This window comes from Hippopotamus amphibius, chromosome 11, assembly GCF_030028045.1.
Source record: "Hippopotamus amphibius kiboko isolate mHipAmp2 chromosome 11, mHipAmp2.hap2, whole genome shotgun sequence".
NCBI classification, from domain to species: domain Eukaryota; kingdom Metazoa; phylum Chordata; class Mammalia; order Artiodactyla; family Hippopotamidae; genus Hippopotamus; species Hippopotamus amphibius.
The window spans coordinates 100,323,704-100,336,158 of NC_080196.1; the positions used below are offsets into that span (position 1 = coordinate 100,323,704).

A 12,455-nucleotide genomic window follows, 5' to 3' on the forward strand; every position below is an offset into this window, starting at 1 on the left:
TGCTCACCTCTGCTTTTCCACATTACATGAAGAAATAAAACAAAAATGAACATCTGAAAACAAGAACTGTGCTCATCTTATTAAATTTATAATTTTATCATACATCGCAGATTGCTTTCTTAATATGCATTTTAATGATCTCAGTTCTACTTTTGTTATTTTCTTTTCATTCCATCAGTGGTGAATAGTCATCTACAATATTTGCTACAGTCGATAAGTCTGCTTCTATAGCGTCTCCCTTAGTTACCTTCAGTGTAAATCTTCTGTAGGCAGGGAAATTTAATTACTACAATTTGGAGGAAAATTAACTAGGCTTATTAATACACCCTTAATGACAATGCAAAGGACTTTTTTTTATGATGGACTCTGTCACTTCTATCTGTATTGCTCAGGTATGTATTTTACTTAATTTGTTTTCTCTTTTTGTGTTCTGAAGATTTTACCCTACCAGATAAATTACCTCTAGAATAATAAGTTAGGAATTAGTTTATTTATGTAGGTAGAATTTATGTATAATTACATAAAACGTCACTAGTGATTTTACTGTCGTGGTTTCTGTCATTATCTATAACAATTCCAAATCCTTTTATCACTAATCATTAAAAGAGAGCTATTTGGAACAAATTTCAATGATAGCATTGACAAAACACTATAAGAAATAGCTTCCTATTTAGCGTTTGATTTCTTACATCTTATTTCATTCTCCTCAAGCGACTACCATTTTTCCCCATTCACAGTCTAATAGATGATGAAATGTTAATGAGTTATTTCCCAAGATTACAACAAACATTTTAATTTAAATTATCCATTTGAAGGTGATAAACAAATATTTTTGATATTTCTAACTACTGATGATGCTGTTTTATGGAATCAATTTGGTGTCAATAACATGTCTTCTGAATCCTGATAAAGTGGGCACTAATTTCAACATCTCAATTCCACTTGTTTAATCATTTTCACCTTTTATTTACCTAAAATCATGTTTTCATAACCCTGATTACAACCAGTCATAAGATGTGTTAATTATAAAAGAAGTATTTATTGAGCATTTTAACATAAATGTTAAATGTTATTCTTTTGTCACTACACATAAAATTTCATAAGCCCTCATAACAATTAAGCAAATTAGGTGTTATTACCCCCTTTTTATCTAAAAAATTAAAAAACTTTCTATATATCATACAGCTATGTGAGTCAGAGCTAGAAATTGCATCTAGTTCAGTCTGAATCTGGGCCCTGTGCTCTTTCCTTTATGCCATATTGCCTTTCTTTTTTTGGTGAAAAAAAGAAGCTTGTCTAAGAGAACATAATCTATATATTTTTAAACAGATGCATACATGCACCAAATAGCATATAAATGGAAATACTTATTATGCAAAAGAGACATAATAATTTTCTAACCTATATCACAAGGGCTTTGTAAAGTCAGCATATGTAATATGTTTTGTATTTTATAAATAACTATATACACAGGACTTAAAAACAATTTAAATGTCTTTAAATAAAGGCAAGTCTCAAAGTTATTTAGCAGGAAAAGGCAGAATAAACTGGTGGAAAAGAGCACAGACTCGTTATGTTTGTGTTTGTGTTTCGTAGTTAAAAATAAAGGGGAAAATCAGAGACTTACAAACTTTTATGACACGTAGATTGTTGGAATAAGATATAGTTGTATAACAAAGAAAGTTTACTAGATATCAAATAATGATTCCAAAGTGTCAAAAAGTTTTATTTTAATCTATGGGACACATTTATAGGATGAATTACATACATGGAATATCTTTTCATAGCACAGGTGTATTATGTAAATTCGGGTATACACAACTTCTTCCTAGTTCTCCAATACCTTATCATTTAACTGATGATACCACTTACAATTGAGAGTCATATATTTTGGTGATATCTCCAAACAAATAAACTCACAACCGTTAATTTCTTATATTCTTCCATACCTTCACTCCCCAAATCTTTCATTTTCCTTTTTATTAATTCTTCTGGGCATATCAGAATAATTTAAACTGCTGCTAACTCTGCTCAGTGTATCAGAATAAAGATAAAAATATTATAAAAGTTCTTGGAATTTTTCAAATCCTTTTATTCATTGTTAGGTAAAACATATTGAACAATATATGCAATAAAAATTTATATGCAATAAAAATTTATTATACAGCTACTAGTTGCTAAGAAGGGGGGACTTTATGACCCTTGGATAACATGGATATTTATACCACTACTCAAGGCACGATGGGGCTGTATATTATGGGGTTCAGGAGAGCAATGTACAACTTTGGATAGATTACATAACCAGTCAGAATTGAGGGAGAAAGATGGCTAAGGAGAGAAACTTCCAAGAGGAATTCAGGGAATCTGAGCAGGTGGCCGTCAAACAACGGTCAATGACAGCTGAGCAGGCAGTGTCTAGGAGGCGTCAGAGATTGGTTACATGCAGGCAGTTGAGTAAATTAGTAAACATACTGAGGACAGTGAGAGCCAGGTTTCTGAAGCTGAAGAAAGTGTAATAAACTTTGAAGTTTGGATTTGAATCAAAAGAATCGATAAACTAATGATCATCTATCTCGATTGTAAAATATATTTGTGTGTGTTTGTGTGTGTGTATACGTGTGTGCGCACGTGTGTGTATTTTTTCTTGGCTTTGTTTATTGAGAAAGTTTGAGAATAGCAACACTCTTGTAAAAATGAGCACACTTAGCACCAAGATCATCTCCATTTCTAAATTCTATTCTCCAAAGAAAAGGAACAAGCCTCCTTTAGAGAAATGACTAAGTCTAGGGGCAGATAGGCAAAGTACAAGATGAGCCTGTAACATGTTATTGTGGAAGCAACTAGGGAAACATGCAAAAACTGATGGAATACTGACAAAAAGGATGGAACTCAGCTTGAATGGGCCCACGCTTGCCAACATCTGACATAATTTGAGCATCAAACTAAACAATAATGATGATAAACTTTACCACAATAAATGTTTAGTGATACTTAGTAACCTATAAAATCATATTGATAAATAGATAATGGAATGGGTGAATAAGAGAAAGCTCTTTCTACAAATACTAATAAATATACAAAGAAAGAGATAATTATAAAAATCACCATTTGGTATCCGTCATAATTATACAATTTTAAGGCAACATTCTCCTATGAACTGCTAAGTGAATTTTCATCAGCTAATAGGTGAAATTAGAATATGGGGTGAGATATTTACATAGTACCAAAGTATCTCCATATACTTTTTATTACATATGTAAAAAGAGAAATTTTATAGTAAAGAAACAGCTACCACCTTATTTAATTAAAGTTAACATCAGTAGTAATGGAACACAATGAAATCCTAAAGCTCCAAAGGGGCATGAGAAGAATATACAGAATCTCTCCAGGATATTCCTGCCAAAAGTGTAAAGCCTGAATCTAATCCTGAGGAAACATCAGACAAACCCAAACTGAGGGTCATTCCACAGAATAACTGATCTGTAACCTTCAAAATAATAAGATCACTGAGACCCAGACAGGACTGAGGGACTGTTCCAAAGGTGAGTAAATAAGTAAATATATTGAGGATAGTGAGAAAGCCAAGCTCTCAAGTAGGGAAGGTATTTATAAATATGAAAATGAGGAAAGCTAGAATGAACCTTGAGCTTTTTATTGGAATGGGTGGTGTCAGTGTGAAGCCTTTTTTTTTTAATAGATTAAATGGATAAATAGTGAAATAGAAAGATGACAGATAAACAGACACAAGTACATACATGCATATATACCTATACACGTATTGAAAGAGTCAAAATAGACATGACAACTAAGTGCAATGCATGATCCTGGACATAATTGACATTTGGCAAAGTTTGAGTGGGGTATATGGATGGAGGGAATTTGGATTTTCTGAAAACTTATGATTCTTTCAAAATAAAAAGTTTTTTTTTTTAATTTTGAGAAATTTCGTACAGGATAAAACAACCAATATGTTGAATATTGTAATTTGAAATAGGCCAATATATCCATGTTAGTGTGTTTTAAAATACAGTTTTCTATTTTACTATGTAATTACATGTTCTAATTATACAACTAATTCCTGTAAGCATACTTATATAATTAAATGATATAATTAGAGAGTAATTACATAATTATTGTAATGACATAATTATAGTAACTACTTAATTGCAAAACACTCAATGCACAAGTAAAATAACCAAATTAATCACTTTAATAAAATATCTCCAAAAAAGCCATTTTGAATTTTAAATAAAAATTTTATTTACAGTATATTTTAAAACTGTAATATATATACACATTTTAAATGTATTCAGTTTTTCATCTTTATTCACCATTTAAAAAATACAGATCTATTCAAGAAAAATATTGTACATGATTATTATTTAATGTTTAAAGTGAATTGACTTCCTAAAATTTACTAAACTATCCAGTCCATTATTTTCTAACATTTATTTCTAAATATTTGAGTGGAAGCATGGAAAATGTTTTTTGAGAGGAAACAATTTCTTTGATTTTTTTCCTGTTGGTTCTTAAAAAAAAATTCTCCATGTAATTAGAGATTCATAAATATTGTTTTTACTAATCTCAGGGCAAAAAGGAAATCCATAGTATGTATGCAAAAGTGGATTCAAACTCTCACATTAGATAATTAATTATATAAATCACCAAGATGAATGTTCCCAGAAGACTCCTGGACATACCTTCCTTCACTAATCTTTCATTTAGATGAACAACTGAATGTATGTGTGACCATCCAAGAATGTGGTTCCTACTTTATTTCTGTTAATTGCTTATCTTGTTCAGTCTGTCAGTGCCTCCCTTTTCATAGCCCTTTCTTAAAAGTGTTTTGCAGAGGTACCTTTAGGCCAGCAAGTGCTAGGTATATCCACAAAAATCCCGACTTCCTTTAGATTACTTTGTCATCAAGTTTGTGCCTTTCTCCCAACCTTATTACAGACATGATTTGTTCCCTCTAGTATTTGTTTGTCTTATTTTTAGAAAAATAACTATTTGTGTTTGTCATTTCATTTGATGTGAAATTAGGACATTTGGTCATGGATATTTGCATTATACATTCTTTTATTTCTGATTCCTGAAAGCCTTTGGTGGGTGGAGCAATCTTAAACTTTTATCTGTGAGAGAAATCGTTTGATAAAAAGAAACAAAAACGGAATAACTCTGGTATTTCTGAAATCAGAGTACATAGATAATTTCCCTTTTTCAATATTTGCATTTTGGGCTAAAAAAAATCCTGGCACCCACACATGTCTCTACTGTACTGAGAGTGTTTTAGCCCCATGAATGAGAGAGTAGTAGATCTAATTTCAATTTCTGAAAGAACATTTTTTCCACATAACTCTGTGATATTGGGGCTATTTTAATTTTCTCCTAAATGTTATAATTAAAATTATAATTCATTGTACTATTTGCCTGAGTAGCTGAATTCTTTTAGATGGAATTTACATAACATAAAATTAATCATTTCAAAGTGAACAATTTGGTGGTATCTCTATTTCTAAAACAGTTTCATCACCCCAAAAGAAAACCCAGTACCCATCATGGCTGCTGAGAAATATTTCCAGTCCACCTAATTTCTACTGTGCTACCAGCATTTATTCCTCAAGCTGGAATAACTGGGGGTCAGTTTCCTTGGGACTTAAGAAGTGTGTCTTTGCCCTCCATTACTAAATTCTTCCACAGGCTGTAGACCTCTGAACCCTACTTTGTCTTGACTGGCTTAGTCATACACCCTCAAACTCAGCCCCTGGGTTACAATTCCCTGCCCCGTGATGGTCCTGTTGATTCTAAATTCCCTCTCCACACAAATAAGGACCTCCCCTGGGTTTCCAGAATTATAAACACATTATTCTTAGGAAAGATCATGGAGAGGACAAGACTGCTGGCTGACCTGTGAACAGGACCTTGGCAATCAGAGGGGCCTCACCCCCTTCTCTGTGCTTGAAATGTGCATCCCTCCCTTGTTTTCCCCATGCCAGACACATCCTTGAGATACTAATATGTTGAGACCATCTGGACTATTCATGTTACTGAGCCCGATTAAGGATTATATAAACTTTTAAGATTCTAGCAGGTGGGTATGGAGATCTACTCAGGGCTATCCAACACAAACCCTGTACGTAAGTTCCTGTGCTTATTAAACCTGCCACCTACCAATCTGGAGCGGTGCCTCTTTCTTCAGTCTCTCCCTGCCCTCTGAGTGGGTGGTGGGGTTATTGGTTGGCTTCAGATTACAACCAGGAAGCCCCAGAGGAGGTTGCAAGCCAACAATTGTATGATCTTCAGCTATGTCATTGGCTCGTATTCACAGAGCAATGTTAAAACAAACAAAACAAAACAGAAAAAGTGGTGTTAGGGTGAGAATAAAGCCCTTGTCTCGTTCCTGATTTTAATGGGAGTATATCTAGCCTTCTTATTAAGCATGATGTGGGCTTTTGGTTTATATTGTTTGCCACGTTAAGAAACTGCCCACTTCAGGGAGTGACCGTGACGAAATTAACGCAGTGCCTGTGGGGCCTGGCGCTCCTGGGCTCCACCTGGGTGGCCCTGACCACAGGAGCCCTGGGGCTGCAGCTGCCCTCATCTTGCCAGGAGGTCCTGTGGCCACTGCCTGCTTACTTGCTGGTGTCTGCCAGCTGCTATGCCCTGGGCTCTGTGGGCTATTGCGTGGCCACTTTTCACGACTGCGAGGACACCGCCCACGAGCTGCAGAGCCAGATACAGGAGGCCAGAACCGACTTGGCCTGAAGGGGGATGGACTTCTGACACCCTAACCCCAGTCTCGCCCGGATAGCCTGTTCTCTCATCCTCCGTTAAAGCGCCAGTTTATTTTCCAAAAAAAAAAAGAAAAAGAAAGGAAGAAACTGCCCACTTATTTCTAATATGCTTAAGAGAGGAAACAGCTGGAAAATAGAAAGGTTAGAAATGGGAGATGACCCAGACTTCCCTAGAATATAATTTTCCTATACTATGAGGTGTTAGTAAAACTTCCTATCTTTTGTGGGAATAAGTCCTCTTTTCGCGCTGCTTCCATCGGTTCCCGCTGCTCTATTGTAAGAGGTCAACATGCATGAACTCCACTTAGAGCCTCCCAATCTATTTTCTTCTGTGCTATAAACCACAGAAATTCCTTCAGGGCTCTAGGAAACTATTGTATGATGTTGTTATATCCTATTTCTGTTGACTTTTACATCATGTGTAAACCCAGTTACCTGGAAACAGATCTAATAAGTTAGGTGATTTTTCCTACATTGTGATCCTCAAATAACTCATTTGAATTCAAAATGCAGATTCAGATCATTGCAGATCCCTGGCCTTACCTCAAACCTACTAAATCACCATATCCATGTATGGCCACAAGGAATCCGCCTCTAAAAATAAATTCCACATTACTCTTGAGTACAAGACAGGTTGAAAGCATTTTTTCAGATGGGATGTTTTTATAATAGAAGTCTTGTCTAATAAAGCCCATCTATGTGTATTTGCCAAAATTATTCAATGAAAGAAATTGTTCTGAAAATTCTAGAATCCTCTTGCCCATACAAAGACCATCACTTTCTCCATCATGATCTTCAAAAACAACAAAATTACCATGCAAGGTGAAAATGATATAATAGAAATATTGAGTGTGCTCTTAACCCTACTGTAAATATTAAGTAACCATAGGGCTGGGATTGTGTAGCAGTTTTCTGGGTTTCTAGTATATCAGGTACACTTGACCTTAGAACAGCATGGGCGGCAGGACTGCCAACTCTCCTTGCAGTAGAAAATCTACTTGTAACTAATAGTTGGTCTTTCTTATATTTGGTTCCTCAGTATCTGCAGTTTCTCTTTATCCTCGGATTCAACCAACCTCGGATTGCGTAGTTCCATAGTATTTACTATTGAAAAAAATCCATATATAAGTGGACCCTTGGGGTTCAAACCTTCTTGTTCAAGGGTCAACTATGTATTGTTGAATGGATACATAATCTATTGTTTTAATAATATTGTGCCCATTTTTATAAGCTCCAAAGAAAATATTCTAGTTGACATTTTTATTCCATGCCATAGAATTGTTTAGTATCTAGAAAAGAAATGATAAAACCTGCCAAACTGCATCTTGACAATAAATTTTAGAACAAAATAAGCAATCATGTCAATGAGGCTTTTAATAACTGCTCATGATACAACAGTGTTTTAAATGATAATGAAGTAAGCACTTCATTTACATTTAACTAGGCATGGATTGTATACTTAATTAAACCAGCACAGTGAGGGACACATCATCATGTGTTAAAAATACACAGTTCTTAATTGGAATTTTTATACAGGCTTTAAAAAGGGGAACGAAGATTGCATTTTAATTTTAAATTGTTTTGTCAAGGCATGTGTTCTAATAGTTCAGTGTTAGAAAGTTAGAAAGTGTTGTCTTTCAATCAGGGTTGGACAAACACTTTCAGTCAGGGTTGGACAAACCACCACCATATCCAGGCCACAACCTGTTTTTGTAAATAAAGTTTTATTGGAACACTTCCACACCCATCTCTTTGCTCAGTCTGTGGCTGCTTTTACACTCTAAGGCCAGAGTTGAGTAGTTGTGACAGAGATTATATGCACTGGAAAGCCTAAAGTAATTACAACCTGGTCTTTTATAGGAAAATTTTGCTGACTCCTGCTTTAGATGAATTCAGACTCCATTCTGTGATATACTGTATGTTCTTGAATAGTTTATTAACTTCTATTAGTTTCATTTTTCTAATGAACAAAATGGGAATTAAATGACCTAATGTTTATAAAGTTCCTGGTGCATATTAGGCATTCAAATTATTCTTAAGGGAGTATTTGCTTATACATTCTCCGTGGATTTTTTTTTCTGCTTATTTGGCACTATTCAGATTTTGCCTCATCGATTACTAAATATTATGTAATTATGCCACTTATTCTATAAGTACATTTTTTAAAAAACCTATTGATAGCAGGTGCTGAGTTAGAGCCTGAGGATACAACTATAAACAAAAAAAATGTGTTTCCTGTCTTAATGGAACTTAGCCTAATAGAAGATATGGACAATTTGAATAAGCAACTCCATGACAGCCTGTTAACTGCATAATTGAGAACAGAAAGACACAATAGATGCACCTAATGGTTTTGACACAGTATTAGTTTTCTAAGACTATTGTAACAAAGTACCACAGACTGGGTAGCTTAAACAATAAAAATTTAGGGGATTTCCTGGTGGTCCAGTAGTTAGGACTCGGTGCTTTCACTGCCGTGGCCCGGGTTCAACCCCTGGTTGGGGAACTAATATCCCTCAAGCTGTGCAATGTGGCATAAATAAATAAATAAATAAATAAAACAATAAAAATTTATTTTCTCAGAGTTCTGGAGGATAGAAGTTCAAGATCAAGGTGTCAGCAGCATTGGTTCCTTCTGAGGGCTGCGGAGGAAGGATATGTCCAGGCCTCTCTTCCTGGATTAAAGATGGCCATCTCTTCTCTATGTCTTCTAATCATCTTTCCTCTGTACACGTCTTTGTTCAAATCGCCTCTCCTTATAAGGACATCAGTCATATTAGACTAGGCTCTACCCTGATTACTTCATTTGAACTTCAGTGAGAAAGACTGTGAATGCAGAGCTCTAGAGACCCTATCTTCAAATTTGGTAATATTCTGAGGTACAAGGGGTTAGAACTTCAACATATGAATTTTTGACAGCTCAAGTTTTTAGGTTTTCTGTATTCTTACTGATTTTATGGCTATATATTCTGTCAATTTCTGAGAGATGGGTGTTGAAATCTTCAATTATTATTGTATATTAGTCTATTTCTCTTTTCAGTTCTATCAGTTTTTGCTTCACAGTCATTTGCAAATAGGACTGAAAGCCAAGTATCACTACTCCAGAGATCTTTAGTGAATGTAGCCTATCTACGTTTATGAAGTATTCTCAAAAACAATCTCAATAAAAGCCACTATTCAGATACCATGCATTTCCTTGGTAGGTACTGATAGATTCATAAGATGCTAGGTGAAACTCCAAATTCTGTTTTCCAACTGGCATATGGTATAAAGTTTTTAATGAATCTTCAGTTAATATGGACACATACTTGGCTGTGAATCTAATACAGTCAGTCTTTGTGTTGTCCTGTTTCCTCTGACTTTTGTCCATTTGTATTCCTGAACTGAACATCAAGAGAACGATAAAGTGAGTATTTTTTTCTGTTTTGTTTCTTTTATAGTTAACTCACCCTATTTTTAATAGCAAATAATTACATCACTTGGCCCCTAAAGAGCCCAGCTAAGTCTAATATCCTGACATTTGACCTGAAAGATATGTCCCAATATCACATGAACAACATGTGAAATGACATGTGAATAACATGAAAGCCCCTCTCTTATGCTTTGAAAGCTTCAGTTGTAACTTAATGACCTTTATGAAAATAGGATATATATTGCAAAATATCAAATTACCAAGTTTCTTTTGATTATGTTTACTTTCACTTTCCTAAGGTTATTTAGTATCTTAAATAGTTATTGCCACTCCCTTTTCCCCTAAAATGAGTCTTTATCAATTTTTATAATATTAAAAGAAATTAAGTGTTGGAGAATATTTTAAAGTGCTAGACAGTGAGAGAGTCAAACAATATATTTGTACCTTTGTTTAGGGACATGATGATACAGTGTCACTCATGTTCATTTAAACATTCCAAGTGCACATAAACATTAACACACATGGCATCTTAAAATATTTTGGCTTTTATCATGTCAGATTATTTTATTTATCTCAGATCGTGAATATACATGAAAATCGTAGCTTTTTAAATTTAAGTTAATTTGACACAAAAACAACTTTACAAATGTTTTGTGAATTTCCTTATTCCATTACACATTTATAAAGAGTATAATTGAATAGACTAGCAGATGGTGAAAAAACATTACGTAGCTATCATGTTGCATAATTCTATTGAATTTAAATTCATTAAAACATAAGCCATTTTAACAGTAGTGTCAGTATACTGAATTCTAAACATCTACATTATGCTGTTTTATAGAGACGTCATGTCATTTTTTAATTAAAATGTCAAAGATTGCAATCTATAAATGTAAACGGTTTGCAAAGCAGAAACATGACAAAGGGAAATATGTATCATTGTCCACTGAAAACACTGATATTTCCCATATTTTAATGCAGTGGAGCTAGTGATTTATAATGGTGAGTAGAGACGCATGAAAGTACACATATGAGAAAAAATATTCATGTGAAACTGGGAATTGCTTTTCTCATGGAATTGAATGACACGATTTTTTTTTAAAGACTGTATTTTAAAAGTTATTTGGTTTTTTAAAAGATAGATGGTATAATTATTTGCTATTAACATGCCATATAATTGAGTCTTTAATAAAAGAAACAAAATAAACTTTATAATAGCCACAGCTTTTTAGTTACTTTTGAAAAATCAGATATACAGTATATTGTCATGTCTTCTAGTGGTATTTACTTAATATCTTCGTCACATTTGAAAAAATGCATAAATTGAAAAGGACCTTACTAAACTGGTAACCATATCTTTAAACTGATGGCCATCCTGTTGGGATATCTCCTTTTGACCAGTCTTCTTGACATCAAGAAGCTCTCAGGACTACTAGACAGTGAGTTCTGCCCACGACCTAACTTATGCTTGGAGGCATTTTCTTTATAGTCACCCAACAAAAATATGGTAAGTCATCAAATTTAACTTCTATTTTAAGCAAAAATATCCAATAATATTCCAGAAAAATGTGTTTCCTGACTCTTAGGATAAACAGAAAACAAAAATAATTAATCCTGGCTTATTTAAAATTCTTGATGGTATTTGCTAGAAGCCAGAAAGTGGAAATCAGAGGGATTCTGGGCAGCATATAAGAATAGCAGGAAAGGACTAATATTGAGTAGGTACTGTGGTCAGAAGCATGTATTATTTACGTGCTATTATAACACCCTTATTTACGTGCAGCGCTTTCATTCTTTTTTTTTTTCTAGATAGAGGAGGAGACCAAAGTTTGAGGAAGTGAAATAAATGATTTGCTATTACACAGAAACTGGGAAAACTGGGACTTGAATATCATTCTAATCACAGCATTGTCTCATGGAAGCAAAACAAAACTATCATGTGAAAAAATTTCTGAAGACCACCATTTACCATGAACATCCATTTCAAGGACACCAGAGTTTGTTAACCATAGATTACTCTTCCCAAACACTGTACTTTCCATCCAATCCTAATGCCAGCTGGCGATGACCATACTCTTCCCTTGGAGCTTTCCTGTGGAGCTTTGGAGCCATGTATGGATTCATTTGTGTTGCACAGTTGAAGTGCTTCCTGTCTAAGACCTCGTAGTGTGTGTTAATGGTGAAAAATGAAGATGAGTGACCTAATTAGGGAAGGATGCCTCTAAAATCTATGTTTTTAGTTTTTCAAC

The 12,455-nt window shown here is 34.3% G+C and overlaps 1 pseudogene; it reads left to right on the plus strand.

Annotated features, from left to right (window-relative positions):
• The first annotated feature begins 2,324 nt into the window (after positions 1–2,324).
• On the plus strand, positions 2,325–6,783 carry LOC130830939 (dolichol-phosphate mannosyltransferase subunit 3-like; annotated as a pseudogene).
• The last annotated feature ends 5,672 nt before the right edge of the window (positions 6,784–12,455 follow it).